Raw genomic sequence first — 21,461 nt, forward strand, 5'->3', positions numbered from 1 at the left:
TAAATAGCAGTGCTCCAGTCTAACAAAGGAAGATTGAAACAATGGATAAATACTTGGCTGAGCATCCTGGTGGCCACACCTTCAGGAGAAAGGAGAGGGTGGCCTAAAAAGATGTCAAGACTAAGAGATAAATACAGGAAGACCGTGAACACTGAGAAGAGCAGAATCTCCCACAGGTGAGACACTAAGCGCCGTCAACCTGCATTAGAGAAGATAGACTGTGTCTGGCCTGGCCCTGCTGGGGACTCCTGGGATGTGGAGTAATTGTCACATCTTTTGATGGCTCCAAAAAAAAAAATGATAGTATGTCCAGGTTTTTACAGGAGCTGCTGGTTTTATCAAGGCTAGTTGCTACCTTACCTTTCTTAAGACAATTGGGAAGGCAAGCAAAACATATTTAGGGCATCAAGGGACCTGTTGGTTCACATATGCATTTCTTGAAGGTAATGGTAAGCGACTGAAGCCACCTAATCCAAGGAATAGCTGGCTTAAAGTTTTACATGTATGCAATGTTGAGGAGAATGAAATACATGGACTGGCAAACCATTCAAATGCACTGTAGAACAAATGCATCAGTTGCAGACATACGACAGCAGTCGTGACAGGTCCAGCCTTGGTAGTAGGCTAAGGAGTAAGAGTAGCCTTCCTCTGTCAGTGAAGGACAAAGGAGCACTCTAGAAGAGAAACACCCGGACAGTCCCAAATGCGAGAAAGCAGAGGGAATGAGGGCTCAGAGAGCTTTACTAGAATCGTCAGGTCTGAAATGACCCACCTGAGGACCAGATCTTCAGAATGTCTAAAGAGAACACTGGGAGTCATTCCATATGCCCCTGTAGGAGACATGTGTGTAGTGGTCAGATAACGAAGGCAGCCCAGGTAAGCATACAGGCAGCATAGAAGGTGGGTTTTGGAACGTGCAGGAATATATGGGGTTATCGGGGAAGTGAGATTGAAACCAGAGAACCACAAGTCAGAGGCAGTGAAGTGGCGTAGGGAAACGGGAAAGGGAGACAGGCAGAAACCAGCCTTCAGTGCTTCCTACATCTCAAGTCATCTCCAGCCAGCCCAACGCAGTGCACCAGTCCATGTATATAACAGGTAACGGAGCAGCCATGCTGGCTGAGGTGAAGCTGAGGAAATAGAACGGTCAAACGAAGCATTCACTCTGTGTCCCAGATAGCAACAGTACTTGCCAGGTTCCTGGATCATCCCCAGGCCTGCAGGAAACAGTCTGGGTCATTCTTTAACAGGAGAGTATTAGTATTAAGTATATCAATGTCAAACAAAAGAGAGAGGTCATAGGAGGCATCATGAATCAGCATCCCATGCTGCTCTCCAAGGCCCAACGTCAAGGAGCAACACTACGCTAACACCTTCAGAGCCTGAGAGCAAGCAACAGGATGGGCACAGCACCTGATCTCCAAGGTTGCTGGCAGAGCCTCCGCGTTGGGAAGCTTGCTATGCAACATGCCTCAGAGCAATTGCTGCCTTGTTTGATTTTTTTTTTTTTTTTTTTAAGTGGCTATTATAAAAACATTTCCAAAAGCCTCCCATTTCTCTGAGTCACAGAAGTCTTTTTGTCGCCTGGATATCGGGTGATGTGTGCACATAAATATTATAGCAGGATATTTTGGATGCTATAAAAAGGTAGAACAACATTTAATGGATTTTTTTTTTGCTTGTAAAATGATGTCTCACTCTATAACAGAATTCACCATGGGATATGATTCAATATGTAGGAGATATGCCAAGAATAGCTATGTTGACATAAAAAAAAAAGGACCTGAGAGTCTGAGTTTACCATAAGCTTAGCCTGGTGAACAATATAAATCCACAAGAAGTAAACAAGGGTGCACACTGTCAACCAGGGTAAGAAGAAATGAAGAAGAGGTCCCACCCACTGCAGGGAATGAATGGTAGCAAGCTCTGTTTGCTGTAGGCACCAAAGGTGTACACACTGCAGAAATGCGTGTGAATAGTTGGTGGCTAGCAGTGGGTGATGGCTTGGAAGCCACCTCAGATTAAGAAACACTGGAGGGACCTGTGCTGGCCCCAGTAGAGACTATGAAAACGCCCCCATTATTGCAGCTACTCGGACTCCCCCCTGGCTGCAGTGTGATAGGCTGTTGGTATGCACCTGGCTTGGTTACTTTCCCCATCATTGTGGCAAAATGCCTGACAAAGCAGCTTAAGTGGTACGAAGATTGCTTTAGCTAATTGCTCACAGGGAGCAGTCCACCATAGCAGGGGGTGACAGAGTTAGCTTCAGTAAATGGCAATGGGAGTGTGAGGTGTCATATGACTGTGACAGTCAGGAAGCAAAGAGTTCTGACCAGAAGCTGTAACCATCAAAGGTCACCATCAACCAGTGCCTCCTCTGCTAGCCATGCCTCCACTCAAAGGGTTCCACAGCTACACTGCCCCAATTCCACCCTCCGAAGAATGCCACCACCCTTTGCAGGAACTGAGAATACACGGCAGCACCCGAAGATGCAGGCCCGGCCACTCAGGGCCGAGAGAAGGTTATCGGGAGTTTCTGAAAGCACTCCTCTTTATTATAAAGTAAAATATTGCTCACAATCTTAACGGGGTCCACTGAAGCACTAGCCACTAAGAGAAACGAAGGAAAAGCTTGGTCATAATGCTCATAAAGAAAAAGACAGTCCCACAGCATTGTCACTCAGACAGCTTGGCCTACCAGCCCCAGACAGTTTGTTCTATGGAGAGTTCTGCTCTTATCTAAAGTTGTTTTTAACTGGTGCCGCTGGTAAGATTGTTACACTACCCTCCACCTTAGCTCCGGAATGAACCAATCCACAATCCAAATCTAATCAAGTTACTCTCATGTGTGGACCCTTTAATGCCTACCCTGCTGTCTCCATTAGGAGTTAGTATGAAAGTCTGCAAAACTCCCACAATCCATCTGTCACACAACCCACTGAGGCCAGGGCCTTGACTCCCAAGGGACACCCTCACATGCATAGCTTCTCCCACTCATGGCTCCAACAACATGGGCCACAAACTGACGGAACCACGCTGCATTTCTTCCCTGAACCTATACATCTTCCGCAATTCAAAGGGGGACTACACTCTGGGGTGGCTGTTCTCCAAAACTCATGCACTGAAATCTTAGTCCCTGGTAGGATGGTGTTGAGAGGACAGGAAAGTAAAGCAGAGATCAGAGTCAAAAAAATAAGGGCTGCCATAGGAAGAAGAAAACAAGCCTACCTGTAGAAAAGTGGATGGAACCGAGACGGCTGTGCTAAGAGATAAACCAGACTCATAACAGTAAATGGTACATCTCTCTCTCTCTCTCTCTCTCTCTCTCTCTCTCTCTCTCTCTCTCTCTCTCTCTCTTGTGTGTGCGCATGTGTGTGTCTGTATAGACATGTTTATATTTGTATGTGCATTTATGTGTATATATGTGTGTGTGAGAGTATAGAGGTAGGATATGAAAGTAGAAGGAGGCCATAGGGGAAGGAAGGGCAGAGGGGAAATAAGATAATGGGAGAGAGGACGATAGAGATACTATATTTCATGTTTTCTCTCTCATAGGTGGAGAACATAGAGATAGATAGATAGATAGATAGATATACATATACATGCATATGGCATGAAAGTGGAAGGCAGGCTATTTGAGGAAAGGAAGGGAATAGAGAGAAGTGGGGAAATAAATATGACCAAGCTACAGTGTGTGTGTGTGTGTGTGTGTGTGTGTGTGTGTGTGCACGCGCGCGCACGCACATGTAGGAAAATGCCACAATGAAATCCACAAACTTAGATGCTGACCCACAAAATTAACTGGAAGAAAACCTAAGTCAGAGAAAGAGAATCATACACCTCGCAGTATTCCTGGGTGATCACCACTCTGATATATCCTCCAGCAGAGACACTCCTGAGTCCCTGGCCACATACAAATGGCCTATACCCTAGTTAAGCAGTCACTGAGGTAGAGCCAGCACAGAGTCACTGTGAACCACTGTCACAGGCTGCTACTGCTACTCCCACACCTATGGCAGTGTCCATGACAAACCTTTCCCTAGGGAGGCAAAACAAGCATCTACCCCATCATTACACGGAGGGTACCAACAACAAATAAAAGCACAGGTCTACCAAAAGCAAACTTCCAGAAGCAATTCATTTGTGAGGGGTCACCCAGGAGCTGTTAACTAGTTTGTGGGTATCACCAACCCAGCAGTCACACCACTGAAAACTCGCACTTACTTCTGCATGGATGACAACTGCATAGAGGGAGTTCCCCCTCAGCCAACGATCCACATGCTATGGACTCTAGGACCTCGGAGCCCGCATGCAACTATGGCAGAATTATGTGCAAGTGACCGGGAAGGGCAGGAAAAGAGGCTGGAATCTCAGGTAAGGATCCAATGACCCTCTCAGCCCAGTCCCTTCTAGGGGGAAATGTCAAAGGTCAACAGGTCCGATTTCAGGGTCTCTTCTGAGCAGTCAGAGCTGGTATGATGAGGATAATGGCTATTATGCTCAGAGAACGATGTTCGATAAAATTCAACCTGATAGGTCTCACTAGCCCAGTTCTAACTCTTGCCTCCTGGGATCACATTCAGATCAATGGCTAGCCACAACAGCTACTTGCAAAAGCACACAAGCTAAGAAGCCTCCAGGACCACCCCCGTGAGTACTCCTGAGTCCCTTCAGTCTCCAGGTCTGTATGGCCTCACAGGATGAAGACCAACAGGCTAGAGTAGCCACACCTTGTGCCTAAGAGACTACAGAATCTTAACACTAGGTTTTCCCCATGGTTTTGGACACCGTGGGCTAGGCAGTACCCTGGGTATCATGGGTTCTTGCTCAGCACCCTTGCTCCAAAGTGGGGCACACAGAGAGTAGTGAGGAAATCTAGATAAGACCGAAGTCTTTGGAGGCTAAAGGAGGTGACAAGGGCTGGCCTGAAGAGCTGGATGTTACCAGACACACAGTATATAGGAATGCCTGGTCCTCTATCACCTGCCCTACGTGCCTGCTGTTTGCGGCCCTGCACCCAGCTCAGTTGTGAGCACAGCTGTTTACAATCCCAGAGCTTAGTTCTTCTCTGCAGAAAATCAAGAGGGAGAGAGAAGACATTTTGAAAACAAGTTTTATTTGGGGGAAAGGGAGGCTGGTTTCTGCTCTCTCCGTTTGGACAATGTTTTCCGTTTGTTATAGATGGATTTAAGATGAGTCTGAACAACTGGTGTCCAGAAGGTGGCGCTGTCTGGAGAGGCTATGCAAACTGCAGACACTGGTCTATCTAGAAGTAGATCTTTGTGGGCAGGCTGTGGGGCACTCCTGTCTGAGCCCTCTGCCTCCTGATCCTCAGGGGCCCAGCACAGCACACAGAACCACCATGCCTTTCCTGCCGTGAAGTATTTATTCTATGGTCAAAAACACTGAGCCAAAATGAACCTCTCTTCCTGCAAGCTGCTTCCGTCGGATGTTTAGTCATAGCAATGGGAAAAACAACCAATACATCTCCTAGTTGTTCATGAATTTCCCAGCACCCTTACTTGACCTCTCTCTGTGTTTTTCAAACACCGTTGCCTTTCCCACAATGAAATACCTCCCAGACATAGGCTGACAGTCATGATGGTAGGTGCTTCTTTAAGGGCGTGGCGTGTCCAACTTACAGCTAGCGTGCTTCAAGGCCTTTCTCTGGGATGTTTTAAACAGTCCCTTGCTTCCTCTGACTTTAGGAGCTTTTCTACTTTCTCCCCCACCCCTGCCGATGCCTATATTCTCTGTAGCGTCCTTTTCTTTGGGAAATTCAATAGCTCTGCAATGGATCTGCTTCTTTGGAAACCGTGTTGGATTTAGTCCTACTGTGTGCACACTGCCAATGGCCAACATACATATCCAACAGTCTGCTAACAGTGGAGATAAGTCAGTAGGCAAACCCCACACTGTCTCCAGTCTGGATCTTCCTTGGCAGGGATAAACTCACATTGGATGTGAGCACAAGAAATAAGTCAGTCACCCAGGTCAGTCACCCAGTGGAAGTCATAATCCACCTGAGCCAGTAAAGTGCAGGACTTGGCAGGCAGTGCAAGTTTGCAGTTTCTAAGTGTAGGCTGTGCTCTGAGTTCTGATGTAGCAGACACATCTCACACCAACACTCCTACTACTGGTCAGAAAAGCTACTAGGCCAATCATTGGTTAAATCCTTTCTCGTCTGCCTCCCAAGTAAAACAGAAGCCCCTATGAGGTTAGCAGGGTTCAGCCCATCTCACTGAGCAACTTCCACAGTGCTCAATAGGAAACGAAGTAGAAAGAGATAGGGAACAAAGTGGAGAGAGATAGGAAGGGCTACAAATCTCAGAGGAGCAAAGTCATTTATTCCTTAAGCAGTTAACAAGGAAGGGTTCCATGGATCTGGCCCTACATGGGTACTAGCGACCTGGAAAATGGCCAGTCCTGTCGCCCATCTTCTGGCAGCTCAAAAAAAAAAAAAAAAAAAAAAAAAAAAAAAATCCATGAGTAACAATGACCAGACCCCAGTCATGCAGCTCACTGGACCTGCCATTGCCTGTCCCCTCTGCCCTTAAGGACTTCTCCCAATTCCTTAGACACATTATGAAAAACCAAGGTGCAGGGAGAGGGAGGGATGACTTGGGGACACTCTCCCTGAACTGACAGACTAGCATCGTGTGTAAGTCTATGCAAACACAAGGCGAGCATGCCCCACTGTCTCCCTCGCCTCTGAAATGGTGCAAAGCTGACAGTGAGACAAAGGACACGGAAAGGAGTCAGCTGCATGAGGAGTGCCACAATGACACAAGAATGTGGTCAAATTGCAAAGCCTATATAATAGAGATCTAACAGAATATGTTCCAGACACAACACAGGGCCTAAGCTGATAAACTGGAACAGTGGGTCTCAACTGTCCTAATGCTGAGACCCTTTCATACAGTTCCTCGTGTTGTGGCGACAGCCAAACATAAAACTATTTTGTTACTACTTCACAAGTGTACTTTTCCTACCGCTATCAATCATAATGTAAAGACTTGATATGTGACCCCAAGACCATCATGACGCACAGGTTGAGAACCGCAGCATTGGATCATGATTGCCACAACTATTCCTGCTGGCTCTTGAAAGCTGGCCAGCTCACAGGCAGCTCATATACTGCAGCTGCTAAGCAGCCCCTGCTCACTCAGACAGGCCCAGGCCATCTGTGCTTAAGGCTAATTTGGCCAGAATAAAGACTGGCATTTGCTCTCTGTGCCTTCAGCTGAGTCTCCACAAACAGCAAGAGGCTATTTGCTCCTAATCACTTTATGCAGATGAGCAGCCCCACTTGAGCTGAGCCTGAGCACAAGCCTGCCATGTACTCAGATGCACAGCTGGCTCCTAGAGCAACAGATGCAGTGGCAGGGCCAGGCCCTCTCAATATCATTAAGGCTGTCTAGGGTATTCCCAATTCTTCTGGTTGGGCAGGCCAGGTTCTTGTTATGAAGAGGCAATTCTCTGTTCAGCAGACAAGTGTTTATTTCCTAACACAGAGGAAGACAGAATCCTAAAGTCACGCCCTTCCTGAGATGGCAGGGCACAGGGCAGAGTAGGGGACTCCCCAGGTGAAACCCAGAGTCCCCAGTTAGTGGCAACAAGATATTTGTGACAATTACTCTTATTCAAGAGAATCCCTCATTGACTTCCTTCCCCCTCAGTATATAGAGTGGGTGCCTGATGAGGAGTAGCTGAAGGGCTGAAAAGCTGATGACTGCCTCTCTGTCTGTCTGTCTGTCTGTCTGTCTGTCTGTTTTTATGGTTATGAATGTTCACATACCTGCAAGCATGTATGTGAACCATGCCCATGCAGTGCCCACAGAAGCCAGAAGGCATTGGATGTCCCAGTATGAGAATTACAGATGGTTGTGAATTCCCATGTGGGTGTGGGGAAGAGGACCCGGGTCCTCTCGAAGAACAGCTACTGCTCTCAACCACTGAGCTGTCACTCCAGCCCCAAGCTGATGCCTTTAAAGAAACTCATCCAAGTTCCAAAAATAAAGACAGCAAAGGCACCTGGGTTGTGGGATGCTCTTCAGCAGATGCATGTGTAGTTACGCAATGCTGGGTGAAGCTAGGGGGCTTGTAAAGGTCACTATGCTAAAAGGTTAGTCTCTAGCCTGGGGCACAGTGGAGGTAGAGACACCTCTAAGAAGAGAGAGGTCTAGTGAGAACTCAGAGCAGCGGATGAGCCCAGGCTATCCTGACCCTCCCCTTCTGGCTCTACGAGTTAAATAGCTTTTCTCTAGCAGATACTCTTCCCACCATGTAGTCTCACCTAAGAACAGCAGATTCAAATGACCATACATTAAAACTTCTGAAACCTTTCTTCTTTATAATTCAGTTATCACAATTATTTTATCACAATGACCTAATAAAAACATATGAGCACGTCCTGTAGCATTACTGTTCAACAAGTTCTAGAAATGATCCCCATTCGAAAGATAACAGGACGTAAGTTTTAGGAAAGTAGTAGCTGAAATCTAGCTGAGATGCTTAAGATTTAGGCCATCCAGGACATGTCAAACCCCTACAACCCTTTCTTGGTCCCAGCTGATGAGTTGTGTGATGAGGAAGGTGAGGAAGGCAATATCAACCCCATCAGCAGCTGTGAGGTTCACACAAAACACCCAGCAATGGTCCCTGGCACCTGCGCTTCCTGTGGTCAGCATCACAGGAGAGACAGAGAAACCACACTGCTGTAGGGATGTCTTGGTTCCTGCAGGCAAAGGCCTGTCGAGAGCTGTGAGCAGAACTCCTAACTTTTCCTACACACACGCTTGTGCCTCTCTAGCCAAGCATTTTCTACATCTTTTTCCTCCTCTAGCTAGGGCTTTAAAAAAAATCTGTTCTTTCAAAGAACAAGGTCCTTAGCCAAAGTCCCCTTGCCCACTAAATACTGTATCATACTTCAGTACTGTGTGACTCCAGCTTTGTTTGTCAAGGCACTGGGATGGTGACTTTCAAACAATTTTTAAAGTGACCTGCTTAGGCAATTTCAGTGTCATCAATCAATTCAGACATGCCAACTAAGGTGGAAAGAAGGGGGTGGTCCTCTCATTGTCTCACACACCTGTCCTTGGTCTCTGCAGCTATTTCCTCTGAGCACTTTTGAAGGGCTCTGGTAACGGTGTCAAACTGCTGCATCGGGAGGTACCCGTAGTTGGCCAAAGGTCACTGGATGTAAAAGTCAGCTTTGAGAAGGCACGGCAGAGATCACCAGGTACTATGTCAAGGGCATCACAGCTGAGTGACTGCTCTGCCTTTCCACTGCAGCCATTTAGCACTCTCTGCATCTAAGAGCAGCATCTGCAGAATGAGTCACTGGGAGACGCATGAGAGAACATGCACAGTGCCTTGTCACAGGGTGAAGCAAGCACGCATGCGAAGTTCTCAGGACAGACATGTCTGCTACAATGCAAGTCCAGCGCAGGTCTGGGCTGGAACTCAGTCACCCCAACCTCCATTGGTTTCAATCATGCATGGTCAGACAAAGTCTGAAAATTCTAGAAGTAAACAATTAAGAATTTTAGGCCACTTTTATTGCAATATTATCATGATCGTGATCGGTTTATTAGTAGTGATCATTGCCAATCTTCCTGTGCCAGATTTCTAAATCAACACTTATAGCCATATATATTCAGGAAAACACATCATCATAACTGTAATCAGTACTGTTAGCAATTCCTCTAGGCTCTGCCCAACAGTTACTGAGCCACAGCTTGTGTCTCTGGCCACCAGGTACAAGCCAGGAGCCAGGCTTCTAAGAACAGTCCTTACAGGGCCGGCTTCTTCTCTTTCTCTCTTTCTTCCCCTCTTCTCTCTCTTTCTGTCCTTCTCTGTCTGATTTTCTCTGCCTCCACCCCTTCCCCAGGTCTCCTTCCCTTCCCACCAATAAACCTCATTTATATCAGGCCTGTGGCATAGCCTATTCCTCAGGGGGAACACCTTTGCCAGCCCACCAAGGCACTTCTTTCCTCTGCATCTCACCGCCAGTTTATAAAACACAAGTACAGAACTACAGCATGTGCAGAGCTCAGCAGCATGCAGGGAAGGTTTGGGGCATCTAGGGAGGGCCTTGGAAGGAATCCCCCTTGGAATCACATCAGGCTTTAATTTGCTTTGTATTAGTGAAAGCTATGACCCTATGGACCAGCTCTGAGAGTGGGAAAAGGGTAGAAATGGCTGTGTGTACCTGCCTCACCCTGCTACCTAACTTTGCGTTCTCCCAAGTTTCTGACAACTGTAACACTTATGTTCTTGACATCTGTGCAAAGTCTCTCTTCAACCTTAGCAAATTAACATAATTCTCTATATTCTGTTTCCTTTGGAAATGAAAGCATTTTAAAAAGTGATGACACTGCACAGGAGAAAGCAAACCTTAGAGAGGGAAGCAGATGTTACTGGATGCTGGCACACTGTGCTCCCGCCCTTCCCCTGCACCATGCCCTAACACCCTCGCATGCAGTGATGTGTTCTGACAGATCACTAGAGGCAGCCATTGCAAAGAAGCAAAGTCTGACCTGTCATTTTAAGGAGATAAGGAGAAAAGGACCCATGGACCCTGGGATTCTCTAGCAGTCCCACTGGTCCCTCTGGAACACCCTTTGTTTTTCTTTACCCAATTTCCATCCCCCCTGGTTGACCCACTGGGGTCACACAATGATGCCAGAGCCCTCTGGCTTCGAACTGTGTCTGGCAAATGTAAGTACCAGCAAGAGGTGAAAGCAAAAGGAGAGTAGGGTGAACCTTTATTCCCACAGTCCATTGCACCCAATTGAACAATGAGTAACTTCATCTCAGCCCCCACCTGTAACAGGGCCCCAGACCTTAGCACAACTGACTTCATGATGGAAGTACCACTGAAGCCATAAAACTCAGCATGTAGATAGCATCACCTGCCAAAATGAAAACGAAAACCTTATCCCTCAACATCTACAATTCTGGAAAAGTCTCTGAATGCATGAACCTTGTCTGTTGGCTCTATAGCTCTGCTCCTGGCTAACTGTTCTGTTAGCTGAAGTATGTAGTCCAGAACATGTGTTTTGTGCTCACCCTAAGAAAGGAGCAGTGCTACACTGGGGTCAAGAATACCCAGCCTAGCCACTGGCCAGGATAATAAGGCATTCTATTGGTTTAAACCCCCATGTCCAGGTATTCTCCTCTGATGGATACTCCACAACACAACCCCATGGAGCTCTAAGATCTCCCAACACTAGCCCTTTCCCTACCAGGGTAACATGACCCCAGTATCCCCTCTACCCCAGCCTCAGTTCTCTGAGCCTCCAGCTACATTCTGCACTGCTCCCCCGTCTACCTCTCCATAAAGGCAAGCACTATTGCTATACACTTCTGGTGATCCCAGGTCCTCAAGAAGCTTCCCTAGATGTCCACTTCTTTGGCTTCCTTCCCTTCCCTTGGACCATCTTTTTACACCCCAAGCAACTAAGGAGATTGATGTTGAAGCCCTGTACTAGCATGCTAGCTCAACACTGACAGGTGACATTCTCTTGCACATGTTCAGTTGACCAAACTCGATCCTCTACCAAAATTAACTTATCTTTTCTACCAAACCTGTTCATCACCTTAGTTATCTGAGATTGGCAAGTTTGCCCCTATCAGCTCAAGCTCCCAAGCTAAGAACAGCATAGCCAGCCTCCCTCTTCCTCCATCAGCATCTTTAAAGTGGGTTCCCTTCTATCAGTCTTAGCCACTGAATCATATAGTTCAGACATGGGATCCTTGTGCCTACTGTGTGGTTGCTGGTTCCTCTATAACTGAACTGATCCTATGGGACCTCTCCCATGCTTCTCACACCTCCTCAAGCCTTCAAGTATCACTTCCATCTCCACATGTCAGAACCAGATCTTCAGCCACAGGGCATCTCCACACCACCCTTGCAGATCTCCGGCATGTCCTACCCACGATCACTGGTACGTGCCAGAAGTGTTGCAGACTTTTCCGCATGTCCAATACTCTAAGAACATTATGACAAGGACCTCTGCTTTGTGAACACCATTTAGTCATCAAGTACCAGAGATACAGACAGCAGGCCCTTGATGATTCTAGGTCATAGCAGGGGTTCAAAAGCTCCCATTCTGCTTCCCCCTTTACCTATAAGCATGCATATACACACACAAAAGAAGCTGTAGTAGTTATTCTGCATTGTTCAATTGATTGACTCACATAAGATTTGTGTGTGTGTGTGTGTGTGTGTGTTTCTTTTTTTCATTTTTTCTAATTTTTTAATTAGGTATTTATTTCATTTACATTTCAAATGCTATCCCTAAAGTCCCCTATCCCCTCCCCCCCCCCCGCTCACCTACCCACCCACTCCCCCTTCTTGGCCCTGGTGTTCCCCTGTACTGAGGCATATAAAGTTTGCAAGACCAAGGGGCCTCTCTTCCCAATGATGGCTGACTAGACCATCTTCTGCTACATATGCAGCTAGAGCTCTGGGGGTACTGGTTAGTTCATATTGTTGTTCCACCTATAGGGTTGCAGACCCCTTCAGTTCCTTGGGTACTTTCTCTAGCTCCTCTATTGGGGGCCCCGTGTTCCATCCTATAGCTGACTGTGAGCATCCATTTTTGTGTTTGTGTGTGTGTGTTTCTAAAGAGGATTCATTCAGAAGAAGATCCACCCTGAAGGTCAGTCCATCTGCCTTACTGGTTTGGGAACTGGGCTGAATATAAATGAGAAAAAGAGAGAGGCTGAGCAGCAGCTCTGATCACTCGGCATCCTGATCCACCCAGATGTGAGCCAGCAATTCACCATGACACCATAATGGACTGAACCTTTCAGACTGAAAGCAAATCCCTTCCTACCTTCAGCTCCATAAGGAGCTCTGTCACCGTGGTGTAGTAACTGATACAGAAGAATGCTAAATTGCAACAGCTCTTCAGTGTGTTCATTTTGTGCTGATGTCTTCCAGCTCTTTGCTTACCAGCCCTCCTCTGCCACTGGGCTCCTTGTCCCCAGTTCTCCACACACAAAGAGTGGGATGTGAACCCACATTTTCCTTAACTCCCCACAGAAAGTCACAGAATTGTTCTGCATGTGCATGTCTTCCCGACTGGTGGACCAGAGTTTGTAGACATTGGTTTATGTACATTCCTGAATTATTAGCATTGCACTAATGTTCTAAAGCACCTATTCTAAATTGCTCCAGAACTAATTAAATCTCAGAATGCCCTAGAGAGTCAAACATTATCAGCCACATTGATGAAAGGCCTAGACCAGTAGCAGACTGATAAGGGATTATACTCTGGGCCTCTGCCACCGGTTCGTTCCTCCGTGCTAGTACAGCAGTTTGGGAAACCTTCCCACTCCACAACAACTCTCCAACCTGCTGAGTATGCAGCACCCCTTCCCTCTTCCCTCCGGCCTTCTCACACCTCCCTGTCACTCTTGTGCTAAGGGAAAGACAGATGAGCCCTGCTTCTAACAGCTCCCACGAAAGGATTTCAAGGAAGATAAGAGCAGGACTGGCAGAGGCCTCCATGTAGCCTGCCCCTCCCAACACTGTATACTCACTGAGTGTGCCACCCAGACCTCCTCTCAGGGTAGGCATGTTCCTGCTTCCCCTCCAGGTTTGGCACACACCATGGAGCAGCAAATGCCTACAGACCTTTTACACTCCCCGCCCATACCACCACTGCATGCTAGAGATGGCAGGAAATCACACCCCACAAACTACAACTGCAGGAAGCCCCATTGGCAGTATGGTTCTCCCCTCCACATATGCTTCACTCCTCCATTGTATTTCATGTATCTGCATCCCTCTTCTGCTCCCCAGTCAGTCAGCTGCCCAAAGGATTGGATGTGTCTAACTCAAGTATGATACCCAACGTCTACCTTGGCACCCAACAGCAATAGCATAAGCTCAGGGGTAAACAGAGCAAAGAAAGTATGTGCTGCGAAGGCTCACTTAGTGCTGAGTTACAGCAGAATTCCTCAACATTTTGGAAGCCAAGGTAATTTGGTGAAGGGCTGCCAACCCTGAACCATCTATTCAAAGACCTCACAGGTCAGAGAGACTTCCACAGGGACATAGAACACAGTCCTTTGGACAAGGCTTACATTAAGTAACAATTGCTTGTGTCGGGTCCAAAGGAAATTGTACTGGCCCTCATTCTGGGGCCCCTTTCCTGTCTACCAAAGGAGCCATTTCATCAACACTGTCAGAAGGGACAAACGGCCATCTTTGGTCCCATTAATATACCAAAGTGCGTGCTGGCCTTCAGACTCACTCTGCATCACAAGTACCTGTGGCTCTCCCTGTCCCCTACCCTAAACTTCTCCAGCTCACTGGTTGTTCTTCACCCAGATTCTCATTCCCATATAACTCTGCTATTTGCCCCCCCCCAACTCTCCATAGCTACAATAAAAACCTTCCCCTCAAGCACACTCTGGAGTGGTTGGCTACGTTCTCCATTTATAAATCTGGTGCTGGAACCCCTAGTTTATATACACTTGCATCTCCGCTCAGTAAAGCCCGGTGGCAGGAGCAGTACCACACGTGCCACAGCCCTGGCCTCTCATACTGGAATAGAGCAGGCAGCCACCTGAAGCCAGCCAGCAACATGACCATCTATTTGCTGCCCCTGCCTCCGTCATGCTCCAGCAGGCCTCCATTGCCCAGTCCTCAGAGCACGCAGCTTCCAGTTGCCTCCAAGATATGGGCAGAGAGCCTTCCTTTCTAAAGTAGTGGTTCAAATCTTCTGGGGCAGGATTTAGTGGGTATCCCAGATCCTTGAAAAGGTGCCCAAGCATCCTTTGTTCCAAAGGCGGGCAAAAGAGTCAAGATCCACAGTGCGGGACGCTGCCTCCTAAAGACTGTGATCCTTATAGCAAGAGCTGGATGGTGGGGGTCTCAGAGATTGAGACCCAACTCTTCCCTTCCAAATGCACTCTCCACCCAGACTTAAGAAATCTCTCTAGTCTAGCAGACCCTCCATTTCTTAACCCAAGGGAGGAGAAGATGCTTGCCCCGGCATCCAGTGGTAGAAGGAAGCAGACATATAGTGCTTTGTCCGGTGGCTTGCTCAGGTGGGCACGTCTTCAGGTGCAGCAGTGCCAGGCTTCCTAATCCCTTCACCTACATTTGAGGAATTGCACTAAGAGTGGGAAGTTCAGGCCCCCATCACCTCTGGAAGTAGGTAAATGGAATCCCAGCCAGCTTAGTCTTGCAGGCCCATGGAGGCTTCCCTAAACACCCTATAGCCTCCCACGTGTTCACAGCTCTCGGTGTCCAATTCCCTCCTTCTCCAGGCAACACCAAGGATGAATGGGAAGGCTGTGTAAAGAATCAGGAGCCTGTGTATCCACAGACCCTCCCCGCCCCACAGCACTGCCTCTGCTGTAGGCACTGTACTCACACTCAGTCGGAAAAGTACAAACTAGCTGGCTCAGGGGGCTGAGAAGATTTTGCAAGAGGCAAACACTGAAATAATCTAGGGCACACTTTCTAGCAAGAAATGCAAAGAGGAAGTGAACCGTGACATAGAGCCCAGACCCAGACCATGGTGAGCCAGGCCAGGCAGATCAATGGTGGGGATGGCTGGACATGGGAGACACTTGAGCAAGAAGCACAGAGCCTTCTATGTTCTGTACATGCTGGACAGGTTCTTAGGTCCAGAAGAAGAATCAGACAGTGACTGGACTAAAGCCAACATAACCTCTTCATGAAAATGACAAAAGACCAGGGGTCGGGAGGAGGTCAGATGTCAAGAAACCAGAAATTGCCAAAGGACAGGACAGCAGAGCTCCACTCAGGAGGAGTGGCCTGAGCTATGCCCCACACCTATGGGCAGAGTCAGGCACAGTTCTGTGATGGGCAAAAGAGAAGGGCATTAGAGCAGACTAGGCAGGGAGAATGGGAAGGCAGGAGGGCTGCAGAAACTGAATCACAGGGGAAAGGATCATGCTCCGCTTACAGCCCTATGTAGCAGCTAGCTTGCCGATCAAACATTTCATCCATCAGAGAAGCTCCTTTAAGACAGAAAGAAACATCTCAAACTGCTTCAGGAAGTCCCTACAATTATCCAGATTCAATAGCCCACACCCACCCTTCCAGAGTAAACAATGAAGACTGCTGAGAGTCACTCTCAGACAAGCCAAGGGTTCACACAGTAGTCTTAGTCAAGCCCACATGCTGTGGCAGAAACCACCCAGCCACCTGCAAGAGGTCTAGACCACCTGAGCCACCAGGAAAGGACTCTCCGAGCTGCTGAGCTGCCTGCAGGATGTACAGTGTGCTCCAGATTTTCTACTTTTATGAGGTGGGCTTTGGTGGTGCAGCTGGTTTTGAGTCATTTCTGCTCCTATAAGAAACAGGAATAAAACTTACTGGTTCACCAAGTTGGACTTTGTTGGTATCCATCCTTTGGTCTCCCTATCTAGAGTGAGTTGATTGTGTGTGTGTGTGTGTGTGTGTGTGTGTGTGTGTGTGTGTGTGTGTATAGGAAAAAGTCGAACACAGAACACACATCCTTACTCCATAGTGCCCACGGCTGAGCTCAGTTGAATGCCTACTGGTGTCTCTTCCCGGAGGGATTCTGGCCAGTCCAAGAATGACAAATGTGGCTCTGGCAGGCTTTGCCCTTCTCCCACATTCTCTTTGCCTTGCTAAAAACTATTAGATTACATTCTTAAAGCTGGCCCCCAAAGCCTGTTCCCTTCTTTGGCCCCTTCTTCCTCCTGAGGCTAACTACCAAGGCCCAGCTCTCAGAGTAATCGAGAGCCCCCTCTGGCTCACCTAATTAACAAGCCCAGTTAAAATTAAAGGAGTCATCCTAACACAGGGGGTCCCTTTTACCTTTATAAACTGAGATTTGCCTATGGGCCACGTAAGTCTCCTCTATCCAGAGGCAGTCCTTTGTCCTCTAAGACAAATACTCCTTCCTTCTCTCCCCTGGTCTCCTCCCCTTCTCCCTCTTCTATCTCCTGCCTTTGTCTCTTATTCTCTGTCCTTTGTTCCTCTGGGGCACACAGATCTCCTTTGTGCTGAGGACAGTCTTGGGGTGCCCTAGGCTGCTAGCTCTTCCTAAGGTTCCCTGAGTTGTTAAGAGGGGGGAAAAAAAAAGGCAACCAACAGGCAGCAAAAAGAAACTGAATCATCACTCAATTCCCAAGGAGAAACGTGTGCTGCTCAGAAGGCCGCTGCGCGCACACACCAATGCCACCTGCAGACTCTCAAATGCAGCTCAGAACTATCTTCACCAAGTGTTCAGCAACTGTCACAAGCAACTGTGTCACAAGGCACAGAGCTGAAGGAAGTCCAGTGGAAAACTCCAGGAGAACACAGTGTGTCTTCAAGAAGACCTGGAAACTACTGTGTGCTCTTCCATAGGGATGTTTAACAAGAGCAATGGGGAATTTTACAGTTCCCTTTTCAGGGAATGACCCCAGAAATAGGAAACTTCAGGGGCTCAGAAGCCACTTTCACAAGCTTGACATATTGATTTCTGCAGGCTGAAAAATGTTTTTCAAAAACACCAGCTGTTCCTCATAACAACAGGGGAAAAAAACCCTCTTTTCCCAGTTCCTCTTACTATTGAAATGCAGAATAAAATAAATAAATGTTGAATACATATTCTAAATGTTACTTTAACTTGTCAGGGTTCAGAGGAGAGAGAGAAAACACTTATTTTGTTTTCATCTAATTGTTTTAACAAGCTCTGGAGTCAAGGTCAATTTCTGAAATGTCACTGAAGTGCTCTTTACAGTACATGTACTGGAAGAATTATGTGACTATTTTCCGATTATAATGTTGTGCTTGGAAGCCTAGGGAGCACCATGCACTATGTGGAGCTCAGCCCAAGGCAGCTGGGCATAAGGGCACTTCTACAGACTTGAGAGGCATCCACCCAGACCAGAGATGGGGATAACAACGAGGCTCTACCTCACCCTTAGTTATCTGTGAAATTAAAGTCCTTTCAGGCCACCGGGCTCAGTGAAGGATGCGGATGTTTTCCAAAGGGCTTATTACTGTGTACAATGATAATCCTGTGAGGAGGATGGCACCTGCCTGCCTTGCTACAGTCACTGTCTAATTATCACAGAGTGTACTGCCAACAGTAGGAAGCTTGCAGAGGAACTTTGATTTCTTACTAAGGTACAGGAAACCCTCCCTGCCAGAGGCATGGGGAAGGAGTGAGCTCTATCCCCCTAAGGCAGAGAGAACAGCCATTTCTAAGGAAGGGATGTGGTAGCCCAGGACACAGCCTGAAAGAGCAGATCTTGCTCCTCACCTCCCCTCTCCTCTCTCACTGGAGAAACACCTTGGCTAGACTTAAATTCCTCAGGGACTAAATTAGAAAAGGAGCTTAAATGCCCAGTTCTTTTTTAACCAATCTTACAGAATCACATACTGTGTTGTTCAATTTTACACAGCATTCTTAAAATGACAGAATCACAGATTTGGAGACTAGATCAGTGGAGGAGTATTGGGAGACCAATGTGGGTAAAAGGGCAGCAACAGGTGAGCTTTGAAGGAACAGGGCAACTCTGCCACCTGCTGGCCATATGGCTGACAAATCTATATGGGCAACAAGTGACCTGAGGCCATTTTGCACTGTCTTTGCAACTCCAAAGCACAATGTTTAATTTTAAGGGCTTTTTAGACTTTGAATTGCAAGAACCTGTCTTCTCTGTAGACCTTATATTTTTAAATATTTTGTTAATTAAATAATATTTATTAAGAATTTCTTTACATTAATGTATTGGTCGTGTGTGTGTGTGTGTGTGTCCTTACTTCTCAAGTTATAGAGAAATACAATTTCCAAATTATAACTTTAAAATGTGTAAACTGAATGAAAGCACACCAGAACCAGAAATATACAGAAGTCTATTTTCATCATTGGAGGATATGATGACAGTTGTCGATGCTAGTATAAAAAAGAGTAGGAATTTAACATCGCAAAGAAAAGCAAAAGACATTAGAGAATAAATGATAAACTGTGGGGAATATTTTAAGTACATAGGACAGGCCAGATGCACGGTGAGTTAATGGTATGAATGAGGACTACTGCGGCCATCTACAAACACAAATAGCCAAAAACCTAGAGAACCCATTCCTGATGAGTGGCTACAGATTAGAAGTTCTAAAGCATGCTTTGCAGGAGAACAGCAAGATAACTACTGACTCAGTGGAGGCCAAGAGGACAAAGGTAAGGCGGACACAGTCTCAGCAGGAAGGGAGCAGGGACCTGAGGTCTCAGGCCACTCTGAAAACACCCACATGTGCTGAAATGAAAAGAAGTCCTTCTTCACCACTAAACTGTGTGATTTAGACCTGTACCTAAGTCAAAATAACATGCAAAGACGAATGATAAAACTGCATGTTAAATACTACACTAAAACAGTACGGATGCCCCAGAACTATAGACCTATGCAAAAAAAAAAAAAAAAAAAAAAAGTCATATGGCTTTTAAAAATGACAACAGTTGACATTTGCTGATTGTTTGGGGTTGGGACACCTAGCAAAACAGTCACAAGTACCATATACAGGCTGTGTCAATGTTTTTCAAGACAGAAGTAGTGACATATTCCTTTAATTCCAGCAGTACAGAGGCTTACAAAAAGCAGATCTCTTTGAATTCAAGGCCACCCTCGTCTACACAGCTAGCTCCAGGCCAGTCAGGACTATCATCACATTGAACAATCTTCTGTCCTAAGATATACTACCTACCATGTCTTCCTCTTGAGGTTGACAACTAAATGAGACACTCATGGAACACTGAGAATCACCCTGGCAATAAAAGAGGTACTAGAAAACAGATTGTTTGATAGTGAAAAAAAAAATACAGTCTTAAAATGTATACCTGGGAACATACTGTTTTATAAGCTTACTTAACATGCTTATACAAACGCATGCACACACAGGACAGAACACTGTCAATAGGACAAAAGGCAACCTACAGATTGGGAAAGGATTTTTACCAACCCTACATCTGACAGAGAGCTAATATTCAAAATGTATAAAGAACTTGAGAAGTTAGACAACAACAACCCAAATAACCCAATTTAAAAGTGGGGTACAAAGCTAAACAGAGAATTGTCAACAGAGGAATCTCAGATGGCCGAGAAACACTTAAATAAATGGTCAAAGTATTTAGTCATCAGGGAAATAAAAACAAAAACAATTCTGAGATTCCATCTTACACCTGTCAAAATGGCTAAGATCAAAAACTCAAGTGACAGCAGATGCTGTCAATGTGGAACAAGGGGAACACTCCTCCACTGCTGGTGGGAGTGCAAACGTGTACGACCACATTCGAAATCAATTTGTCAGTTTCTTAGAAAACTGGAAACAGTTCTACCTCAAGACCCAGCTATACCACTCCTGAACATACCCAGAAGATGTCTCACCACCCAACAAGGGTATGTGCTCCAGTATGTTCATAGCAACCTTATTCGTAATATCCAGAAAGGGGAAACAATCTAGATACCCCTCACCTGAAGAACGGATTTTAAAAACATGATACATCTACACAATGGAATAGTATTCAGCTATTAAAAAACAACCATCATGAATTTTGTAGGCAAATGGACTGGACTTAAGGCTATTTGATAAGAGGGAATGCCTGATACTCTCTATATCTGGCTACTTATCCCTGGCTTGAGAGCTCACAGACCCTAAAGGAGAAACAACTACTACCAGGTCCCTAAATCAATATATCCTCTTGCTATATTCTAAACACTTGTTTTTATATCCACAGGTAAGTGTAGCTCTCACCCCTCATCAAAGAAGCTTCATTTTGCAGCAGTTGGGAGGCTACTATTGAGATGTACAACTGACCAAAACTGCAGAGAACAAGTGATCTTGAGGTGCTCACCCTCAGTTGACATATCTACAGTACAACTATAGAAGATGGGGAGGAAATAAGGTATGGGAAGAGGCTAAGGACCAGGATGCCTGCTGCAAGCAGTATCTTTTAGACATGATAGACATGCTGCACCTGTAAAATCTCAAAACTACGGTTGCCTAAAACAGCATTCATAATTACCATACCAGTTGACGAGCCAAGAGGATAGTGGAAATGTTCCAAGTCTCACTTCTAAGTGAAGAGCTATAGGAAGTTAGGAAACATTTAGAGGGGACAGATCAACTTTCTCCAGAGACCTCCAAATAGCTTATCCAGTCTCAAGTGGTCAGCCCTAGACACATGTATATATGGGTAACATGAAATGAACTTGATAGATGGCACACACACACACACACACACACACACCACGTGCGCATGTATGTAACAATAATAATTATACAAGATGAGCCCCAAGACAGAGGCGAGGGAAGAGTAGAAGAAGAGAGAAGGAAGTGTGAAGATGATACAAATATCATACACTCATGTATGAGATTCTCAAATATCATATACTCATGTATGAGATTCTCAAATATCATATACTCATGTATGAGATTCTCAAATATCATATACTCA

At 46.2% G+C, this 21,461-nt stretch overlaps 1 protein-coding gene across 2 annotated transcripts in view; it reads right to left on the reverse strand.

Moving 5' to 3' along the window:
- The window catches only part of Zfat (zinc finger and AT-hook domain containing), a 179,582-nt gene that overhangs the window by 106,964 nt on the left and 51,157 nt on the right, over positions 1 to 21,461 (reverse strand). The window lies entirely within an intron of this gene.

The sequence above is a fragment of the Mus pahari genome, chromosome 17 (assembly GCF_900095145.1).
Source record: "Mus pahari chromosome 17, PAHARI_EIJ_v1.1, whole genome shotgun sequence".
NCBI lineage: Eukaryota > Metazoa > Chordata > Mammalia > Rodentia > Muridae > Mus > Mus pahari.